Source organism: Periophthalmus magnuspinnatus, chromosome 6, assembly GCF_009829125.3.
Source record: "Periophthalmus magnuspinnatus isolate fPerMag1 chromosome 6, fPerMag1.2.pri, whole genome shotgun sequence".
NCBI lineage: Eukaryota > Metazoa > Chordata > Actinopteri > Gobiiformes > Gobiidae > Periophthalmus > Periophthalmus magnuspinnatus.
In genome coordinates, this window is record NC_047131.1 from 18,394,956 (window position 1) to 18,418,350 (window position 23,395).

Sequence of the window (23,395 nt, forward strand, 5' to 3'; positions counted from 1 at the left end):
AAACAAACATTTTAGACTTGCATGAATCAACCAAAACAAAAACACATAAAAAAGCTTGGGTTCAGGACCTAGTTGAACGATTCGCTTATTGCACATGTGTTAGCTTCCTCACACTAAGCGACACTGGGGTATTAAGCAATACAAACATATTTTGAATTGAATCATTTCCATAATTAAATTGTCTTTCTAATGTGTCTATCTGTTAGAATAACATTCGTCAAAGCAACGCTACCTAAAAACTATAATGTTCCTTGACTCACTATCCACCCTAATCCAAGTGTTCCTATTGAAGTTCCTATTGAAAGTAAAAGAAAAACAGTTTTCCATGAAAAATAACAAATTGCAAGGAGACACATTGTGCAAAATAGAATCTGATAATGTTTTAATCATGTTACAATGGTGATGGTTCCCGCATCATTAGCACAATCTGAGTTGTATTTTAAGTGATTCATGCATGTTTGAGTAATCCTGCATTTGAGGCTCGAGTGCCTGGAACTTTTTTTTTTTCTTCAAAACATCATAAATATCTTTAAGCTACAAAAAAATGAAATATGTTAATAGTGTCAAATTGTTTCATTAAGCTTCATTAAAGTATAATTTGTGTATACAGTTTAACCTTGGTGTGTCCACCCTGCATACATTGTGTTAGTATGTGTCTCTCATACATCTCAATGCACAGTGGGCCTGCTCCTGGATAATGGGCTCTAACAGGACAATTGAGAGTCTGATTGATTTCCCTTCAGTGTTGATTCGGGCCAGTCCCTCATCAGGATTCAGACCGGACCTGGACCAGAAGGGAGATAGACAGCTCCCGGCCCGCGGCGATACAAGTGTCAGTCACAGGCACACAGAGGAGACAGGACTTAGTTAGAGCTCTGTAACTGTAAATACTGAGCTGTCGGTGGAGGATGCTATCTCAGCATAGCAGCTCTCCCCTGTCTGTTTGTTTAGACCAACAATCAGCAGATTTTATTACACTATCAAGTTTATTTATCATTATAGGCCAACAAAGTTTACTAAATGAAATACCGAAGATTTTGAATGATAAAACTGGGCAGAAGTGGCTCAGCAAATGACAGGTTTATCCTAGCTCAGTATTGTTGTGTCCTTGGGCAAGGAACTTTTACTCCACATATGAATGTTGTGAGTCAGAGAATATTCATAAAATCCTTATCTATTTTTACTTTTTTCATATGATTCCAAAAGATACTGCAATCTCTCTTTAAAGATGCACTATATAACTTTTGCTGCTTGTCTCATATAGATGTTATAGCTTTGCCTGCAACGTTTGGCAGTATAGCAATAAAATAATTGATCTTGCATTTATGTGATTAAAGGTGGTTTAATTTCAATATTTTAAAAAACATACTATGAGCATGCTAGCCCCTCCACGTCTTACTTTATTACACAAAAATGGCAAAAATCTCCCCACTTTTGCAAAAAAATAAAATACACACTATAAATATTAAGCTCCAAAATACATTGTTCTAGCTTTCATATACTGAAAAGTCAAGCCATTGATCATTGATAATGTCAAGTCATTGATAAGTCAATTTACTAATGATCATGACAGACCAATGAGCCTCAGTAAGTACAAGAATCACTATGAAAAGTATATAATCACGCTAAACATTTTTCACTAGCATTCATTGGTGTTTTGTATATCTGACTAACCAGACCAAGGAGAGGGTTACACCACAGCTATTTGACATGGTCTGTTGGCATTAGCCCTGTGAGCTGAATGCTCATTACAGTCCCGCCACTGATCCACACATCTCACCAAACAGGGCAGCCCCTCACTCAAAACGACTCCACTGACTGCACACCCACACTGAGGCCAGTCCCCCTGAGAGGCCTGGACCCAGCTGTTACACAGGTCACATGATCACAGGTCACATGACAGCGCCAGACTAGAGCAGGACCCCAAGGAACAACATCCACAGTCAACTCCAGTGTTGTACATAGAAGTCTATATATTGATACCCTGCTATATACATGCATCTTTTTTTTTTTTTTTTTTTTTTTTTATAAGTTTACACATATTATGCAAATCCTGGACTACACAAGAACCAAACCAGGACCAAACCAGGACCAAACCAGGACAAACAGTGCATTCTGATATTACTATAATACATTTTTGTTTGTTGTTTTTGATGTACACATTTGCTCATTATATTCATGTTTATGCGTTGCTGCAAACACAATACCTTGCCATGAGAAAATTCATTTATTCACACAAAGACCTGGCGAGCCCTACCTACTTCCAGTCTGAATGCATGAGTGTCTGGGATTCTGCTCAAAGGCAATAATCTGTTCCACAAGTTTGGCGAACCAATCACAGTGGTCTATTTGTTGTCTCATTTGTTGTTGTCTGAAATATGGAAGGCATCTCCTTTCAAGCATCTGCCTCTAAAATCGTCTGTTGATGCCTCAGAATTCAGCACTAGATCTGAAAGATTAATTGGATTTGTTTGTCAGTTCATATTTCAGTCTTTCAGTGAATTCTTCTGACCTTGCCAGCAAGACTAATTCTTTCAATTTTTTTGTCTTGAGAATCTGTCTCGTTTGCATGTGATAGAAACTGATCAATCACACGGCAGCATTGTGATTTGAGTAGAGGCCAGTGTTGAACGAACGAAAACGAACATGGCAACGCCGACAGATGTACTTCGGCCCGTTTTAGTAGAAAAACTGACTAGTGTGTTTTGAAAAATCTGTGGAGGGAAGCGATTTGTGCTTTTGGTGTGCAGGTCCCTGATGTTTTTATATAGAGTCGGGAAAGCAAAGTCTAGGCTGGTCATGCTAAAAAAGGCAGCCCAAGTGAGACCTGTAGATGTTTCAGTATATTATAAATTGAATGTTATCTGAAGGCTTTATAAAGCATAGTTGGTATAAAAGGACTATTCATTATAAGCAAAAAAAAACAAAACAGAAAAAGTTTTGTAGCATGCACGACGAGTAAGTAGTAAAATCATTCACAATAAAGTAGGCCAAGTGATAGGAGCCTTTCCACATCCGGAAGCAATGTATATCTATTTAACCTCATGAATAATAAATCATGGGCTTATTGTAGACACTAATACGAAACAAACAAACTGATTGGATTACAGAGTGGTCTGAACTTGCATCGAGAAGCAATAGGTTTTGACATGTGGCATCTATAACGCTCCAGGCAATCTTAAGGATACAATGTTTTAATATCTATAGTGTACCTGATGGTGCTTACTTCTCTCCTTGTTAAAGACATAGACTTTGTTACAGTATTTACTAATGAACTGTCAGCTTATGGACAACAGAATTTTACATTTAGTTCAGTGTAAACATCAATATTAATGGTTCAGTGGCCCCACCCAGCAGTTCACCCTGAATAATTGCAAGTAGCTGTGGGTGTGGACAGGAGGTAGGACAAATACAAATGCCTCAAATGCAGAACAAGACAGGATTACTCAAACATGCATGAATTAGTCAAAACAGAACTCTGTAAGGAAATTATAAGTGAAAAAACAACTATACCATGGTCCAAAGTACTTAAAGTGATGTTGCATTGCACAGCTCCTTCCATTTCACATCACTGTCAGTTTGTTAATTGTAAGGTCCTGATCTTAAATTACAGAAAAATTAAGCTTCAATCTCAAATTAAAGCTCTGAAGCATTAATCTGAACATGATGCACATTAATAGAAAGTGATGACACTAAACAGCCTCCTGTGGTGTACCAGATCAACCCCTGATACTGTGCACTTTCATATCTTTTGATGCCTGTCTTCCAAGAAAAACTACAACACTGGCATCTACGCATCTCTGTTAGCACATTTTATAAGCAGAGCAGTTCTCCCCGTGATTAAATAAAAATAAAAAAAATGCTAGGTAACAAGCACTCTTACTAGCAGAAGCGCTAACCAGCACTCTTCAGCACCTCTTCATCTCTCTGTAAAGTTGAATAATGTATTTTTTCTTACATGTTCAAACAGATAAGAATATTAAGGCCATATCCACTCAGTCTCCTCTGTCTCCAGTGTTGCACCATGACAGAAAAAACAGCTGTCTGGGATAAACACTTGCCCACACCTGAATCTCATCTGCTATCAGGCCTAATTGGAGAAACTGGGGCACTACACCTGGTTGTTACTTTATGGTTATCGTCCAGTAAATTGCCCATTAAAATCCAAAAGCAATATCATAAACATTTTTATTTTTAACAAGTAGCCTCTTTTACAATGCCATGCATTTTCCAAAGTGTGTTTTTCTAAATACGAAGAAATAAAAAGAGTAGAGTAGGAAAAACAGAACTAGTCCATTTTAAAAGGTTTGCAGTGGTCTGAGGTTATCCCTATGCATTCCCAGCATTCAAATTATTCACCAGAATGAGTTTATATGCTCTTTTCACAATTTCCACGCTCACTGCTATATCCCATCATGCATCATGTGTGACTTCTACAGGAGAAACAAAGTATATTTCCTAAAGTTATGTAATACTGGCTACAATTGGCAAAAGAATTCACCTACAATGTTATATTGTAGGTGAATGTATATTGCCTATTGATATTCAAAGGAAAGATTAATTCCTTACTTCATTCAATTTAAACAGAAATAAACAGCTACAACAATGATACCTTGACTCTTCTTCAATGAAATAATAAAAATTAAAAATAAAACTATTTCGGTGTCCATTTTACACATTTAGGTCATTAGTCATGAGCCGTATAGCTCATTAGTTAGCCACTGTCACGGTTGTTAGGTGACGTAATGTAAGCAATGTAACGTAAGTGAAGTAACATAAGCAAAATAACGATAGCACACAGACAGCCGTTGACTTACACTCTGTGGCGTAGGTCTGTCCCATATCGACACAGCCTTTGTGGTCGACAGAGACTACACGGAGGAGCACCTTTCGTCGACGGGTACTTCAAACTGTACTTTGAAGTGTGCAACTGTCGAATTGAGACACGGTCTCAGACAGCACATGCCAGACTTTATTTGACCTCAAGAGATGTTTATACAGTATCTGTTCTGCAGCAAAACAAAATTTGCTCAAATACACAGGAAAAAAATGGGTACAAGACCTTTAACTCTAATAAAGGAAAAGAAGATTACCCACTCTTTTTTTAACAAACATGACATGAGTTTTTGTCTCCTGCTGTCTAAGTCTACATTACCATCTTTAATGACTTGTGCCTATAATCCCACTACAGACATAACATCCTGATGTGTGTAATTTTTACAATTATGAGCATATTGTAGTTGTAAAGCCGGAGAAACAGAGTGGCGGAGGTCACATAAATCAGTTCTGGTTGCCATGTTTACGGTTGCGTGCCTCTTGTCGGACGCCATGTTGGATATGTACTTTTGATGACAGTGACTGATGCCCGTCATCGTCTCCGGCGTTCTGCCCCGGTGAACACGTGAAGAAGAAATGCATCTAAACTGACAGCAAGCGTCCATCATGTCCCCCCTTTGCCGTGCACAGGCTTTTATTTTTAAATGAAAATCTCTTTCGCCATCAAACCATCAAAACATCATTTAGTTAAGAAGCGCGTTTAGCCCCAGAGGTAAATGTGACATGTCTGTGTCTGTTGGCCATGGCAGGGCTCAAACATGTGAGTCAGAAGTGTTTAACTTAATATTTAAGTTGCTGTAACTAGTAGCACGTGGCAGTAGTACGAAGGAAGTTTAATATCAGGACGAGGTTTAAGTTGTATAATGTTTAAGTTTTAGAATACATAAAAGGCAACACAGATGTTTTGATGCTTTTGCAATTAAAGAACAACACAAAATGGAACTGTAGCCTGTGACTTTACAGCTTAAAAAATAGGTACAATCACAACTGAACCTGTGTTTCCATTGCCTTAACCTGCATTTAGAGGACAAGTTTTTCTCATTCTCAGTATATGGGCAGGCCATGCCTCATGTGAAAACTCAGAACCTCAAAATTCTCTCACTGAGCAGCACTGATTAGTCATTGGCTACATGTGCTAAGGTTTAGGTAGTGAGGATTCAAATCAGAGAGAGTCCTTTTAGGGTTAACACAAATATGAACTCAAATGACAGACTCATGTGAGGCTCATTTATGGAAGATAAAAGACAATTTGTTTAATTAGATTTTGAATTTTAAACTGCACTGAATTTCTTACGTTAAATTTTTAATCATTTTCATTGAATTTTAGTTTCTGATTTTTTTAAGTATACATTTTCAATGTGCTTAAAATTTCAAAATAAAAAATTCAACTTTTCTCAAATCCTCAAATTCAACAGACAAAATTCGCAGTGACAATTTGAGCAGCAAAGTTCCCAGGCCTAAGCAATCGATTCCAATTGAATTTATATAACTTGTTAACAACCAGGAAGTGCTGTAGGGAACCAAACTGATTGGTTAGAATTAACCTTATCAAAACCTCATGTCTCTGATTCCTTAACTATAAGCCCCACCCACAGAAGAGAAAGGCCAGTAGGAAACAGCTGCCTCTCCCTTCCTCAGTCACACAATCGATTGCTCATGCCTTGGCTTCTGGGATCTTTGTCGCACATTTTTCACAGCAAACTTTACACTCTGATTTTTGTTTGTTGAACATGGGAGTTTGAAAATATTTGTGTTGAATATTTAAAAAGTGATTTTATTTATTTTTTAAACACATTTTTCCCTTTCCCCCCTCTTTTTTGGTCAAATTTTGTAAATGTTTGTATTATCTAAAGGATTTTAACAGTTGAATGTCTTATGCGCAAATAAGCTATTGAACCCCTGATATAACTTCAGCTAAGTGTCAGTGTGACGCTCCCTCCTCCAGGACTGGTCCATAGAAAAAGTTTCGAGAGCACTCATCTGGACAGTCTTTTTTTACTGAGATACCAAAGCCATCACTCCGAAAGAACCTTTTAAAAAACATTTCTACCATGAAATGATAAAAATGGCTCCTATAATACCATATAAATGTACATTACATAACAGACTGCACTGCGAATGCGCCTATATTTTCACATCGAGAACGTACAAAAGCATTATTTTACTTGTTATTTATTGCAATACTTCAAAGCTTTTTGGTTTAAAAGTGGCGAGGGTGGTGACTGGTCAGTGCAGCCTACACTACACAGATCAGAGTTTGGAGTTAAAACCAGCAGTGGACAGTGAGCAGGCCACACAGAGGGGCTTTCATCTGGTGCAAAGGGAGAAAGAGAGAGAGGTGGGAGAGAGTTCAGCCTGAGATTAGACATAGAGTGAAAACAGGAGTGATCCTCCCAGCACAAAACAAACGACAAACAAACCCAAGTCTGTGTGCTTCTTTTGTTATGACTCGAGTGGGAAAAATAAAAAATGTGTTTGAACTGAGAAGAGATTCAGACAAAGCTAACCTATTGAAATATATATTGTAGAATTTCTCCTTTTCACTTTTATACGTAACATGTTCATCATAGACTTTATATAGAAATGGACATAGTTAAGTGAGCATATATGCGCGCTTCCGACTCCATCGACTCTGGCTCCAATTCACTTTACATTGGAAAACTCTCACCCCTCCCCACTTTACACATTTGTATTTTGCTATTGGGTCCGTAACTCAAGATATAAACATATAAATAAGAGACAAATGAGCTGCCTTCTTTCCCCAAAGTTGCTTTTGCTAGCTCTTGGACAGTGCCAGTTACATATCAGTTGCAATATAGAATGTGTATTTGATTCATAAACTGTATAAAGAAGAGTCGATAGAGTTAGATATGTTCATGCATACAGTCTGTGGTTTGATTACATTTGAATTTATAGTGCTCTGGAATATTGCTGTTAATTGTAATATAAGCAAATGTAAATATTTAGAATGTAAAAGACCTGTGCAACATCTCTGAGGAATATTTGCTGGATCCCTCGACTCACAGCAGCTTGTGATTCAGAGTAAACCTTCTGAACCTGGATTGAGCCTCACCACAACACCCAAAACATAACGCAGACTGATATCAAAACAGGTGGGCCGGTTACATATACAAGCGATTTGTTCATATTGAGTAAATGCCAGAATAAGAACTCTCAGAAGGCAATATCTGGACTTGTTTTAGACGTACCAACCCAAAATCAGGATCGCAATGTGGGTTCTGATCTTGAGCTTTCACATGATTGAAATATTTTTGTTATGGTGACTAAATACCTCAGTTGTTATCATTAGAATCAATATTTCATCTTATCTGTACAAGGACTAATACCTGCAGACACAGATAGAAGAAAATCTATAAAATATTTAAGACAAATACTATGTACTACCTTCACCTTTTTTCATATAATAAAGTAAAAATTGTCTTGCCCCAATACAGCTATTTTGCAAAAGCAGCACTAAATAATAATAATATATAAAACATTTTTATTGATCTAGGAACCAGGACGTAAGAATGGCGCGTTGTTAGCATGCTAGTTGTTGTTAGCATTACTCCACACTGGCTTCTGAAAGTTTCAAAACGCTCTTATAAACTCATCCCGGTGAATAATTATTGCACTAGGAATGTGTTGGGAAAGTGAGGGACAATTTAAAATGAAATAGCTCTGTTTTTCACGTTTTAAAGACAGGTACAGCATCTTTAATCTGATATTCAAATCTAGTTGCCACATAAGTCTTCTCTGAAAGATTAAGAAATCTGCACACTAATATTGATGTCTCTCCCATCTCTTTCATTCAAAGTGCTGCCATTGTCAGCGATCCTCCTGAGTTTGTTTGTTTGAGTTTGTCGTCCTGTATCCTCTCCGTGTTATCTGACGCGGACCGGTCTGGGATCAGCAGGACTTCAGTCTGAGCATTGATTCTCCAGGCCCGGAGCAGTCTCACTTTCAGAGAGAAATAATGAGGGACATTTTTGGTATTTTGGGGAGGAAACTGACACCATCCTCTGTGGTTTATTTTACCATCTAAAGGACGGGAGGTTCTGACTGCCTTTGAGAAATACAGAGTCAGGATTATACAATAGACTAAACAAAACAGAACTGGTGCTGTTAGGACGCCCTGCTCTGCTTATAATAATTAAGATTTTGTTTACATTCAACTTCCCGTATAATTTTAAAACTACGTATTAGGCGAAAAGGCTTCTAAGGAAAATGCCCTTTGCCCCATTGCTCCATGCAGCGTGTTATAAAAAAGAAGCAAAAAGAGTTTATAACTCGTTTTTACAGCTACCAGTGACAGTAACACTAACAACTAGTAGCATCCAATTGTGCACTTCCTGATTATTAAACAATTAAACTTTCTATAACTGGATGTAGACAGTGGACTTATTTTGGGCCCATGAACTGTTAATACATTATATCTGTAGTGGGGCAAGATACATTTTGCTCAGCTATGTGGGTAAAAAAAATGGCCACATGTCCTTTGATAGGCATTTAATGGAGAGCCACAGAGTAACAACCAGTTGTGCTCAATTGTTGGATGAGAATCAACCATCCTAATCCAAACAGCTGTTTCTCTGTCATGGTGCAACATTAGACTCATGGTTCAAACTGTTTGATTTGAATTTGCAACTTAATACTTTTTTTTTTGGCCTGAAATGATCAGTGTAATTAGTAAATGTTTGCCACTTTGCCACTTTCTGTTGATATATTCAGATGGTTTGGTGTTGCAGGCTGTACCAGAGGAACCATCCATATCAGGTGATGGGCCAGAGAGCCGAGAGCCATATGAGCAGATGGAGCTGGAACATGGTGGAACTGCAATCAACTTCACTATTCTAGGTTTGCCAGAGTAAATCAATCTTATATGGCTAAAGTAGTCCACTTGTTTTGTTTATTAGTTTGAGTTTTACACAAGATGCCCTTCCTGTGACCATTCTGCCAGTTTAGCTTCGGGGAAGAACTTGCTGTGATTGCAAAATATCATTGTACATTCACTACAACACTGTCTTAATAAAGATTTAGATAGTCCTGACTATGATCCGGATATGGGTCCCCGGGTTCTGCTTTGGAGTTGCCCACTGGTCCTGAAGTATGGGTCAAATGCAGGAGAAACGTCCTTATGCATACAGGCACAATTAAGTGTTCTTTGCTAATATATTCTGACCACCTTATGCCTCTCCTAAACTTTTTACATGCATCATTCTGCAATATCTTATGAAACCTAGACCATCGACTTTGCCAGCAACCAAAAGCTAATTTAAAACTCATTTATTTGCAAACTCCTCAGGCTATTCAGATGTTTTACTCTTGGTCCTGTCTTTAGCACCTGCCTGGCTGAATAAAGATTTCCACTTATATCATCATTAGCTGTAAAAGGTTGTCCCTCCGGTAGAAAAGGCTCTGCACAGAGCAGTTAATTACTGACCATTCTCTAAATAACAATAGACAGTGACCACAGGCTGAGCTAATTGTTGGGTTTGGAGAAATGCACAGCTGAGGAGGGGACGCAGTTCAAAGTACGTGGGTGAGAATTGGAGAGAAGAAAGCCAAATGAGTACCTTTGAGAACAAAACACCAACTGTAACTGAGATTTCAACAAAAGCTAGTTCTGTTCCGTAGAAGTGGAATAAATGTATTTTTATAGAATATGCTTGACATTTTTATGGCACTGTGAACAATACAGAAAAACAAGTTGTCATCAAGTTATTTTGTAATGTTTTTTGTGTGTTCTCAATTGTTAGCACTCTCGTTTCACAACAAGAAGGTACTGGGTTATATTCTTCAACCATGTAGGGCTGTTCTGAATAGCATGAACAGTGCTAAAGCTGACCCCATCTATTGCCATTGGCTATAGTCGGCTAATCCTCCAGATAGGTACTCCTGATTAGTATCTTCAAAACCAGATGTCACAACAAGGAAAAATGGTGTGTAAAGTCATTACTTAGTTTGTGCCCGAACTGACACAAGGATAAGGATAATGCATGGTAATTTGAAGATAACAAAGCAACTAATAGTAGGGATCACAGTGAAGTTACACAAGCTATACATTATGGAGTTCAAATTGGAGTTGAAAGTGTAAACTGTGTCTAAAACGGAATTGTTAATGTAAATTTGAGTCAGATGAACAGTCCAAAGTGAAAGTGAAAACCTTCTCTACACCGGACAACTCCTGGATGAATGAGGGATCACACTGTACTGTAAACAAAATATCAATACACTTTTATTTTAAATTTCAGAAACATTACCAACATGTGTCCCCAGATATGAGGTAGATAAGTTCAAATACAATTTAGCCTTTTCTGATGACAGACATTTACAAAACCACTTGACATGATGGCCAAGCTCTTTATGTTAAAATTTGGTGTTTAGTTTCTGAGTCTGAGTCTTATTTGAGTTGCGAGTTTCAATTCGGAAATCTAATTCGTTTAGACTTAAAATGGCTCTTTCTGATCAGAACCGTCACGACCTAAACCCCAGCACCTGCAGCCAATCATGAATCAGTGCTAGTACAGCCTCTACAGCTCAGTGAATTGACTGAATTCTGGTGTATGTGTCCTCTATCTGAAGTTTAAGGCTCTGGCAACTGAGGTTCAGTTGTGATTATATCCCTTTTTAAAACTGTAAGAGTGCAGGCTACATAGATACAACTGAAATCTAACATTTTTCCATAACACTGCCTTATGCTTCACCTTTGTTTAGGTTCCTCAAGGAGAGATGTCTGATGTGTAAAACAAATCGCGTCCTTAAAGTCAAAATGATAAATGAGTGAAAGTACAATATAAAGGTGAACTGTTCAGACGTTGTTGTGTGTAATGAATATAGCACTAAACAGCAGTGTGTCCTCAGTGTTTGAATGTGATACTGACAAACTGCAGCTGGATCCTGTGACATGTTCCAGTCAACACAATTACAAATGTGCAGAGCAAAGGCTATTCACTGCTGTATTTAAAAGTGTATTCAAAGTCAAACACACAACCAAAAACAAAAACACAGTAAATTAATAAGTTTTAGCCCAAGTATTTTGCCTGGCCAGCCAATCTTTTACAAATATGCATCCTGTCTCCATGTTCTCTGATTAACCTATTGGAAAAATGGTCCGTTCATGTCAAAAACAAACACGGGAGCTTATGAGTGAAAAAGAAAGAAAATAATAACAAAGAATACTGAGAAACAGTGGGGACTTCAAAATAAGCGTTTGTGATTGAAAGGTTAAAAAACGGTGAGTGATAAAAATTAGTGCACAATCTTGAAAAGTCGTCAAAATGCTGCCTATAAACAGGAACCTGAAACCTGTTGCTGGGTTGCACATACACAGACACACACTCACATACAATGATACTTCAAGGCAAAGTACAATGTAATCAATAGAAAAAAACAAAATAAACTGGCCCATCTAAGAGTATGCCAACATTACACTCATCAATCTGTATACCACCAATAGTCTCAGGTCTAGAGAGAGAGCAGGTTTGAGTCAATTTCTACAACCTATATTTCAAAAGCAGATATGATGAGTGTACAAATCTCCCATAATAACTCTATTCTGGTTGGTGAATCTCACTCGTTCAGATCTCCAGCTCCTGCTGTCTCGTGACGACCCACTAATAGGCTTAAGAGAAGTCTGTCTTGCTGAGAGACTGTTTTTGGACCACTCTATATTTTAGATCCAGGATTCTCTATTTCTCAAAAAGAGACTTCCGTGTGTTCCTCTTTTGTAGTTATAAGAATATCGTGGAGCAGCCAAATGGAACAGTCAATCAGTGGAAAAAAATCTCTAAAGTCAGAACAGAGGAGAGCGTAAGGTGTCTGTCTTATAATTGTATATAATTTACATACATTTGAATCATGCAGCTTTACGGAGAAAAAATCTCAGCTGTCAGTCATGTAATTGAAAGCCTATACTTCTTAGAGTTAACCTTGAATATAACAGTTTGGTTCATAAATATGGTATATGTAACATAATTTATATTCAGAGCAAAAGTATGGTAATATGCCACTTACAAAGTCACTGAAGTTATCTTCTATGTTCTATGGTGGAAAAATAAGCATACATGTATTCAATCAGTTACCAACTAATGACTAACTTAATTACTTGAGTAACAAAAGATTTTAGAAAGAAGTAATCTGTTGCCGGGCATGTCCATAATGATATCGCTCTATTTTTTTTATATATATTTTTTTTAGAGTCTGGTTACAACTCCCTCCGTCGTGTCTCCAGCCAGATACAGACAGTACTGTGCAATCAGATTTGTTTATTTCACTGACAATGTGAAACCAAGGAGCTCATTAGTCACCTATCATTTTGAACAAAATCTAATTTCTCTCACCTCAGATAAATCGAGTTTAGTGCTCTGCTCTTTGATTCTGCAGAAATCAAGCAATCACGTTTTTCAGTCCCCTGTAATATTTTTTCCCTTTCTTTTTTCCTTGTATAGGAGCCATATTTGTTATAATATGGATGAGCCATGTGTGTCCCTGATTGGCTGATCCACCTGTCAATCACACCCATCTGAACTCGGGGAAATTCACCGGTGACCAGAATCACATATTTGTAAACTATTAGAGAAGTGTGTATGCTGGATCTGAGGCAAAATAATCTGGCCAAAAGGTAATCAGAACTAGGTACAGATTTAAAAACATTTTGCCTGAGAATTTCTGAAAAATGTTGTTGTGATAAAACTTGCAAGTCAAAAAAAGCATCGCAAAAAAAAAAAAAAAACTACATGAGATGTAGCATTTCTGCAAACTCAGTGATAAAAGTGATTGTGTTGTCCCACATGCGTGCACTTTACGAGGTGTTCCTGAATGTGACATGAGACCAAGCCCTTACTGAATGTCAGCAGACGCCTGCCATCCTCCATCACGTCCCAGGGTCAGCTCCCACAGCTTAACCCCAAACCGTCAGCCCTCCCCTGGGATACATGGCAAGGCTACAGCTGTGGTAGAGCGTGGGAAGCCAAAGTGAGGCTGTCTCTTAATGATGATGATGATGAAGAATCTCATCATGGCAACACACTATGGCCTCCTCATCCAGCAGTGACTGGACAAGTGAAGCGACACATCTGGTATGTAGCTTAAAGCAATAAAATAAAATGTTCTAATTCAGCACTGATGACCCACTGAGGTGAGTAGGATCATGAATATAATTTTACATTATTATAAACAATATTATGTTTTTATTTAATCAGGGACAATGCACACAATGCCCCTTGTATAAAAGAAAATGTGTCATGTGCCAGGTTTTAGCAAAAATCCTTGTTTGTGTCTGCAGTTCCCGGACTGGTTGATGTCAACATGACAACATGTACACTTTGATCTTGGGATCTTATGGACAGTCAGCATTTTGCATCTCACGTGGCTAGCATACAAAACTAATTTGTCTCCATGGAGATGTCCGTGAGTTCTCTGAAATGGTCCACAGTATGGCATTAAATTTGTCTACCCCCATGGAGACAATATGTGACCCCACCAGGCCAAGATACTGGTCCAATCTGTGGAAATGTGAGCATATTCGAAATTTTGTTTTGTTTTTTTTGTTTGTTTGTTGTTGTTTTTTTACATAAAACTACCTATAATTATAAATGTAAAATGTATAACTTTAATGTCATACTGTGTAACTGAGTGACATGAAAAAAATAATCCTTGTATTGATCAATTACAATTTTCAATTAGATTTTATTTTGTCTTATTAAAAAGAGAGAAAAAGAAAGTTTCAATGTTATTATCTTAAACAAGACAGACTTGCCATTTCACACCAAAATAATCCAATTTCATTCTCCAGTTTTATAAGCTGATTGCTTTAGACCTCTCGATTAAAAAGACCCAAGCTGATCACTGATGAGTTAAAAGGATTTGGTCTGGACCTCGATCAAAATGAGATTAATTCCACATCCCTACATTTTCTCTCTCTCTCAAAAAAAAACTGCTGTAGTGTAAAATCTGGCTTGGTAGTCGTCTTTTCCAACCGACCCCATCCCCCTTTCTTGTTTACCCGTGTCTGTAGCCCATAACCACATGATTGTCCTGCCAGAGCATGGGTCTGGAGTTATGCCTGATGCCCCGCCTGCCTCTGCTGCTTCTAAAGGGACGCCCCGGGGCATTGAGAGAGGGTTAAACATGGAGCTGCTTCTCTGCAGACAAACAAAGGTTAATGCTAGCATTAGCCCCAATTTCCTTGTATCAAAATGAGGCTGAATCATTGAAGCTTCAAGCTATTTTTAAACACATGTTGTTGTTTTTGTCATAATGGCTTAAAGATGACCTCACATCAACAATGAGAGTCATAGAATGCCTTTGGGGTGGTCTCATCTGGATGGTTTATTTTATACAGTGAAATTATGTCAACAAAATTCGCCAAACCTCTAAGCCAGTTTTCCAAAGTGATGGGTGGACCAGTGTCAAAATATGTTGTAATGATCTGATATTTTATGTTTAGTTCAGGGTTGATACCTTTTGTTGTTCTTGTAACTATTTATGTGTTGTTGTTAATGTAACTGCTTTTTTATGTGACACTTGGTTGATGTAAAGGTTCTATAGTTTCTACAGATACTACAAGAGGAAAGAGCTGAAGGCCTGGTGCCTAAAGAGTTACTGGTGAGATAGAGGACTGGCTCTGCTGAATTGAGAGTGCTGTTTTGTGCTTGTTTTGGTGTGTTGAACTTCGGCGTGTTTCCTTACACCAAAACACTACATTGGTCATAAGTGACGAGCCAAAACCTCCTTGGTAAAGTTTCAGTTAAGCTAATCTTGACTCTGCTGAGTTACCAAATTCTGTGACCGAAGATTAAAATAGAGGACAATGACATACTAAGTCAATACAGCACAGCTTCTCCATTGTCAGCTGAGGATCACAGAGAGCAGGTGAGAGACATGGCCAAACAAATCGCAGCAGAAGCTGGTCTGAGCCTCTGACACGGCACAAGAACACACACTATGGCCCAACCACTGATGTTCAATCCACACCATGGCCATTAAACCCTGAGATATGGCAGAAAGGCTGATTGGGAAGAACAGTTATGTATGAAAAGCTGTTGGCCCAAGCTACAAGAAGATCTATGGAAGAGAGAGCTCAGATGAGACCATGGAGGCTTCCACTGGAAAGACAGGCAGCTGCACACACGGCTCTGCAGGAAACGCAAAAGGCAGGACTGATTGAGCCCTCAACAAGCTCCTGTGGCAGCAGAAAACTGACTGATACTTCTGTGTGGATTTTAGATCTCAATAATGTGTCCAAGAAGGATCCTTACCCACTTCCATGTGTTGATGAGGCCCTGGATTCAGTGGCAGGGTCTGGTTTCGTTTTTCTTCCCTAGACCTACATAATGGTTACTGGCAGGTCCTCCTTGCTTCAAATGCTCATCCGAAGACGTCCCTCACTACAGTCTATGCCCCTTGTTGCAATGCCCCTGCACTTTTGATAGATTTATGGACAAAATTCTGGCTGGCATTCTCAGTCAGGAGTGTGTCTGTTCATTCAAGTTTGGAGGGGGGCGCTGGAGAGGCATTTTTAAAGATATATGTTTAATTCATGTAGCATTATGTCCAGATCATGAATGTCTTAAGTTTAACCCAATATAGATAATGTCCTGTGTGGTTTAGGGTGGGACCATAATATACTTTTTTGTCTATCTCTTTTTTGTCTATGTACCTGTCAAGGTGCCCACAATGAAAAATAGGCTCCGCCCCTCCTATCTTATAATGTTTTCTCATTTTCCAGAGGGCGCCACTGAGCCATCGTGCAACATAGATTCTTTGCAACGTTGTGTAAATTAAATTTGAATCGATCTTTAATGTTATGCTGAGTATTGAGTTATATAAATCTATAAATGTATTAATGTATTTTAAACAACTATAATTACACATAATCAGATACTGAATATTTTCTTAAAAATACAACTGAATAAGATTTTTAGGAAGACGTACAACTACATCCAGAAAAAAATAGATGCAATTTTACAAATCCTTAGCCTGACCTCAAGAAAGGTCACATCAGTGCTAAAAGGAAACATTTGGTACAAAACCTCAACAGATTTTGTCAGAGGTCAGAGTTCACCTGCTCCCATCTGTGCAGCTTTCATTTTTATACCAAACAAAAGAGAGACAGGAGATAAGAAGCCTGTTTTAATCCCAGTAGAACTCAAAGTCTATAGTTAAATGGTTGGGTCTATTCCTCAGAGAGCAAAAGAGCTAAGCCTTTGTCCAGTTATAAATTAGATCACTTTTACTCAAGTAATTTGCAAGAGTATGATGGTGATTGTAAATATGGCAGTTGAAATTGGGCTGGGTGATAAAAATAAAATATGCTATTATGGTGAAATTGTCATGTGCTTCTATGTTTGATGCAATTTTCAATGCAATTTCCCTATTTTATGCCCAAACATATACGATTCCCAACTCACTCACTTATTTGTAAATTTGAATTGCCATTAGTTGAAAGTAATTATAGTAGCAGTAGCAGTAGTAGTACTACTAATAGTAGTCCTAGTAGTAGTAGTAGTAGTAGGAGTAGGAGTAGCGAATAATTGTGTTGCTGTAATAAAAATTGATTTTACTTCTCATTAGTTATAAGTTGTTTATTGATGAGGCACAGCTCTTTTTCTCGTTGAGTTACGAATCACATGAAACATAGCTGTAGAAGTTAAAACTGAAATTAGCAGAAGAACTTACTGAAAACTGGACATAAGTAAAAAGAACAATATAATGTAGAATTTAGTAATATTGAATAATTGCATTGATAATGGTAAGGTGGTAAAGTAAAAATGTGACTATTTCATTTTTGACCTGTGATATTGGAAATACTAACAATATGGATGATAACTTTTGTCATGTTTAGTCTTGCGCAAGTATAAATATAAATTGTTCTTGAGCTCAAAATAAGTCTGCTGTGTACTGTCCACTTTACCAATCTGCCCTCTGAAAGGTTGTGGAAAGCGCTGAATCACAGTGAATATTATGATGCTCAGAATGTGAAATGAGGAAGGAACTTTGGACGACGGCAAACTAGTTCTGTTTTCACGTTTTAAGATGATAACAATCGGGCACAGTGCCTTTAAACACAGTAGACAAACAAGTTAAGAAAACCGTACGTATAATGCTTTAAAATCTGCAGTCAAATGTTGTCTTCTTCCTCGGCGCAGACAGAGAGCTCATCTTTTCCCGTGTTATGAATAAAAAGGCTTTGTGCAGACAGATCAGAAAGGGGATCCTATGGGGAATAACAGGCCCTGACAGTGGCTCCGATTCTACGCTGAAATTTCACACGCAACGGAGACAAACGTTTGACCTCCATGTATCATCTGCTGCAGTGACGGCAGAGGGCAGAGTTCAACAGGTTTTCATTTAACACTTGAGTACACTTTGAAATTATTACGAGGGGAAGAATGCAAACACGGACCTCCTTTGGCGTTTCCTGTGCCCCAGTCTCAATTTTGGGTGAATATACAGAAGACAAGAAGTGGCAATTAAAACTTCGGATTTCGGAAGTACTGTAGTAATTGTGATCTCATTTTCAAAGGGGCATTACGTAACTTTTCTGTTGTAGGGACGGCCCCATACTTGTCACCATGGAGATGTTATTCCTTGACCTGGAATGTTGCACAAAATTACATTAAACGTCCCAACCTTGGATTTATTCAATTATAGTTTTTTTACTGCTGGAAAAAATACAAACATTCACAGATCTAACTTGCAGCTAGACTTGGTTACGTCATCTCCATGCAGATAAAAAAGAAAAGTTTAATGCCACACTACGAAGCTAAGCATGGCTAACCCTCCACCACAAAAATTACATAATATTGCACCTTTATTGCAACTTTATTAATCCCTATTATGTTTTTATTGGTATAGAGAAATCAGAGCACCCAGAGAAAACATGTACGCAGACTCCACACAGAAATGTCTCTCCTTGTTTGGGTATCAAACATGAGAGCATCTTGTTAGGAGGCAGGAGTTCTAACGACTATGTCACCATGTCATTAGCAATTAAGGAAAATATAGATCAGTTCAACAGACTCATTAATTAATCCTGATTATTAGCGAAAATTGCAGAAATGTGGGGGGAAAAATCCTTGGTTCCCTGGGTGAAATGAAGGAGCTAGAACAGGGGTTGGAGGGTGAATCCATTCTAAAATATTCCACACTTTCTTTCCTGACAGACTCATTTATTTCCACTGTAAGATGAACTAGCAAAAGAACACAAAACAGCAAGAGTTTTATTAAAGCCGTCAGTCGAACCAAAGGGCACCGGCTGCGCGTGGCTTAACGAGGTCATTAGCATCTGGACGCTAATGAATTGTCGCTACATTGAGCTAATTCTCCTCAATTAGGAGCCATTATCTGCGGCTCGTGCATCTTCTTTTCTGTTTTTTGCACGGAACGACTTCACGTCTTTCCTGATAGCGTAGCGATCAGGTGATGAGGTGCCGGAGGTCCAGGGAAGACGGAGGTTAGGTTGTCTCAAAGTTTAGGACGCTCAGATGTCAAAGTAATGAGGCAGTATACGGAGCGACAAAAAGATTAGGATATAAAATACACTTCAGGTTGACTTCAGTTTAATTCTGAGTAATTCATCCTTTTTAAAAATGTTGATTATGAATTTATTTTGTGTAAAAATCAACTGATCAAATTTTGTGAATGAGGGACATGGGGGTTCATTCTGCTCCTCAAATTAGCAATCAGAGGGAGTGAATTTTAAAGAAGAATCAAAGAATCACAAAACATTAAATTAAAATAGGTACATTCCTGTCCAATAAAGAATACAAAGAAAAAAATATGTCACTAGCTTTGCACTTATCTCTTTGCCACAGTATGAGATTAAACTTCCATCCATTTCCATGTAGACAAGCAGCTATAGGTCAGATTTGTGGACTGGTGCCCATGCTGTAAGTAATATTGCATATTGTTTTTTTTAGCAATAAAAACACCTTTAATTGGAAATCATTTTGGGCTTTAAAACCATTTTGTGAAATTAGTGTTCTGGAGCTGCACATGAGGCATTCAGCCATGGTCATTTTGGTTTTATCTGATAAACATCCACATTTTTCATTTCTAATCAACTTCCATCTATTTTTTGTAATTATTATCAGAACAGATTAGCATGTCTTCTGCTCACGCCAAAAATATTCTATGTCATGCTCTGACCCCTAAAGAAGACATATCATGCTTGCGTCTGCTATATAGTTATAATAAGTGATGGTCAGGATGGGTTTACATAAGCAATTTCATAAGCAATTTACATAAGCAATTTCATTCATTCATAATCTATAACAGCTGTGGGTCATTATGTCATACTTTGGACATTTTAAATCACAATATTCATCAACTTAACAAAAGAAACAAGGTGGTCCCCAATGGGAGCGGACAACGCTGTAAATGTCATCACAACAAACAGCCCTGAATCCTGCATGTATGATCGATTAAGAAAATAAAATTGGAGAACGGAGTAAGTATGAATCAGTGAGTTTAGTCATGGTTTTCAGACAAACAATTCCTTTCTGACTTGAAGGACTTTGTGAGGACATGGTTAGTACCTTTCCCCATTCAAAAGATAAAGTATTTTGATTTAAATTGCTTCATTGCTATGACCACAGGGGACGGTTGCCAGAGATTTAAACCCATGAATAGCTGGTGTCAGTGAAAACAGGGGTTGAGCAGAGCAATAATGAGTATAAAGATTACTCAAACATGAATCACGCTAAATACAACTTTGAGAGGGTAAATGAGAAGGGGAAACAACTATAACGTGGTTAAAAGCTCTAAAAAGTTGATTTTGCATAATGGATCCACTTTAATAAGTTGGAGCTACACAGCACGTTTAATATACCAAATGCTTTCAATTTGGAGAGTGACTATATTAAGTGATTTGGCCAACTGAAATAGATTATTTAGCTGCCTAATGAATGGATGTGCCAATTAACCTTATAAAACCTCATTGAGGGCCCTGTTTGCCCTCAGAGCTGAGCTGAGCTAAAACAACTACATCTCAGAAAATTTTAAGAATGTGATACAAGTGAAGAAGAAATTTTATTCATTGTAAACTATAATATCGATTTAAAACTTGAACTGAATTAGTTGGTTTTATTTTTTGCTTCCTGTGCTCCCCCCTTCACCCCTTCATATCATGACAAAAGGGCAAAAAGTTTTAGTCATGAAAAACAAAGAAACCTAAAAGCAGTTACGTTCTATCAGATATATCCCACACATGTCATCTGAGTTATTCCATTAACCACCATATATTGTGCACCCCTGTGTTACAAGGGCTGCCCTTTGGACATATAAGTGTCCAGATTTGACTCATATATGTGTGACAGTACAGAGCAATGTAAATACACACAATCTGTAAATACAAGATATGTGACAATCTGACAGAATAGGACATTTTAAACAGAATGTGACCTGGGTCACCGTTGTCATAGATTCAAATATAAAACTCACTACAGGAGGGAATAGCTTTGACGTGTGTGTGCACATATTATATATAATATATATAGAATAGCATAGCACATATGGTGAAATGTGCATTGGAGACAGTTATATGATGCCAGAAAAGGTCAGGCTTGGGCCCATTCCATGTGAAAATATATTCTAAAACATGTCAGTCCATAGCACAGGCAGGATCACTCCTCTGATACCTCCCAGAGATTCACTCAGCGCAAGTCATATTTGATTTTGAGTGTGAGACATGTTCCAGGTCAAAAACTAAAGGCAGGGATCACAGAAGACGTATCTAAACCTATAGGATAAGCCTCAAATCCACACAGAGTCAAGTGTGGGTTGTGTCTTGGCGGCACGGTGACTGAGTGCCATCACTCATGTCTCACAGCAAGAAGGTTGGTTCGATCCCCGGGTCACCAGGCCTTTCTGTGTGGAGTTTTTCATGTTTCTCCCCGTGTCTGGATGGGTTTCCTCCGGGTACTCCGGTTTCCCCCATCAACCAAAACATGAACGCCCTTCGAGACAACTGTTGTTGTGATTTTGGGCGTTACAAAAATAAATGAATTGAATTGAATTGAATTGAATTGAATTGAATTGAACAGAAGAATATCAACAATTCAAGAGCAAAGGTGATGCCTGATGGATCAGAGCTATGACAAACATGACGACATAACATCATATCCAGAGTGTAGTTTAAAAAGTGATTCACTTTATGGATCAAATTATGAACCGTTTTTATCCTCCGCAAACCAAGAAGTAAGGCCTGTGTGCTGTCAGCATGCTAGTTGTTGTTAGCATTAGCGTGACAGCAAAACTCTGCTCTGTCCTCTAAAAATTGTGAAATGCACTTATAAACCTTGGACTGCTGCAAACATTAAAAAATGAATTAGTTCTATTTTTCATGTTTTCATGACTGTAAAACATCACATACCTTGTCTTTAAGTAAAGCCTTAGTTGGGTACTATTGGTTGAGGTAGACTCTTCAGGTCTTGAGTCAGGACCTTGGCCAGGACTACCCAGCTGAAGGATTAGCCCACTGTGCCCAGAGGAACCTGGCACACATCCTTGGACTCTTACTGACACACAAGCCAGCTACTAAGGCAAGTTTATTTGTATAGCACAATTCATACACAAAGTAATTCAAAGTGCTTTACAGAATAAGTAAAACATAAAAATCACAATGCAAACAAATCAAATCATAAATCAATCAATGTAAAATTGACATTAAAATAGAAAAGTGCAGAAAAAACTTTCAGTCATATGCACATATAAACAGAATCGTTTTGAGCCTGGATCTAAACATCGTCGAAGTAGAGGCCTGTCTCACACCTTCAGGAAGACTGTTCCAGGTTTTAGCTGCATAAAACTGAAACTCTGATTCCTCATGTTTAGTCCTGACTCTGAGCTCCAGCAGGAGGCCTGTCCCTGAAGTCCTCAGAGTGTGAGATGGTTCATATGGCACTAACATGTGGGAGACTTGTACATAATCAAAGCTGCTTTAAAGTCTATTCTTTGAGCTACAGGAAGCCAGTGCAGACACCTGAGCACAGGACTTATGTGGATGTACTGCAGCTGTCTTTATGCTCACTTGGAGAGGCCACTGAGCAGGCTGTTACAGTAGTCTAACCTACTCGAGACAAAACCATGGATAAGTCTCTCTAAGTCTGGTTTAGTATACCTTTGATTTTTGAACTGTTTTTAGATGGTAAAAAGCTGCAGATTTCTAGCCTGATTTGAAGGTATTGCGGGAGGTGACTGGTGACATGTTCTCTATGTTTCTGTGGGCCAAAGACTATGACTTTAGTCTTGTCTGAGTTTAGCTGGAGAAAGTTGTTTTGCATCCACACACTGATCTGTTGGATGCAGTGGCAGAGTGAATCCACTGGTCCATATTCACCTGCTGCCAGTGAGACATAGATCTGAGTGTCATCTGCAGAGTTGTGGTAGGACACATTATTGCTGCTATTTAAAGAGGGAGGTATTTTACTTCTATGGGGTATTAGCTGCTAACACATAACACATTTAGACCTTTTATTGTTTTAAAAATGCTATTTTCGCAGAAAACATAACATGTTTTATAAGTTTCACTTTTGTTTTTTGATGCTGTGTGTCT

The 23,395-nt window shown here is 38.1% G+C and overlaps 1 protein-coding gene across 1 annotated transcript in view; it reads right to left on the minus strand.

The window, feature by feature from the left end:
* LOC117372389 (metabotropic glutamate receptor 8) overlaps positions 1-23,395 on the minus strand; it is a 115,921-nt gene that overhangs the window by 87,359 nt on the left and 5,167 nt on the right. The gene's annotated exons all lie outside the window — the stretch shown is intronic.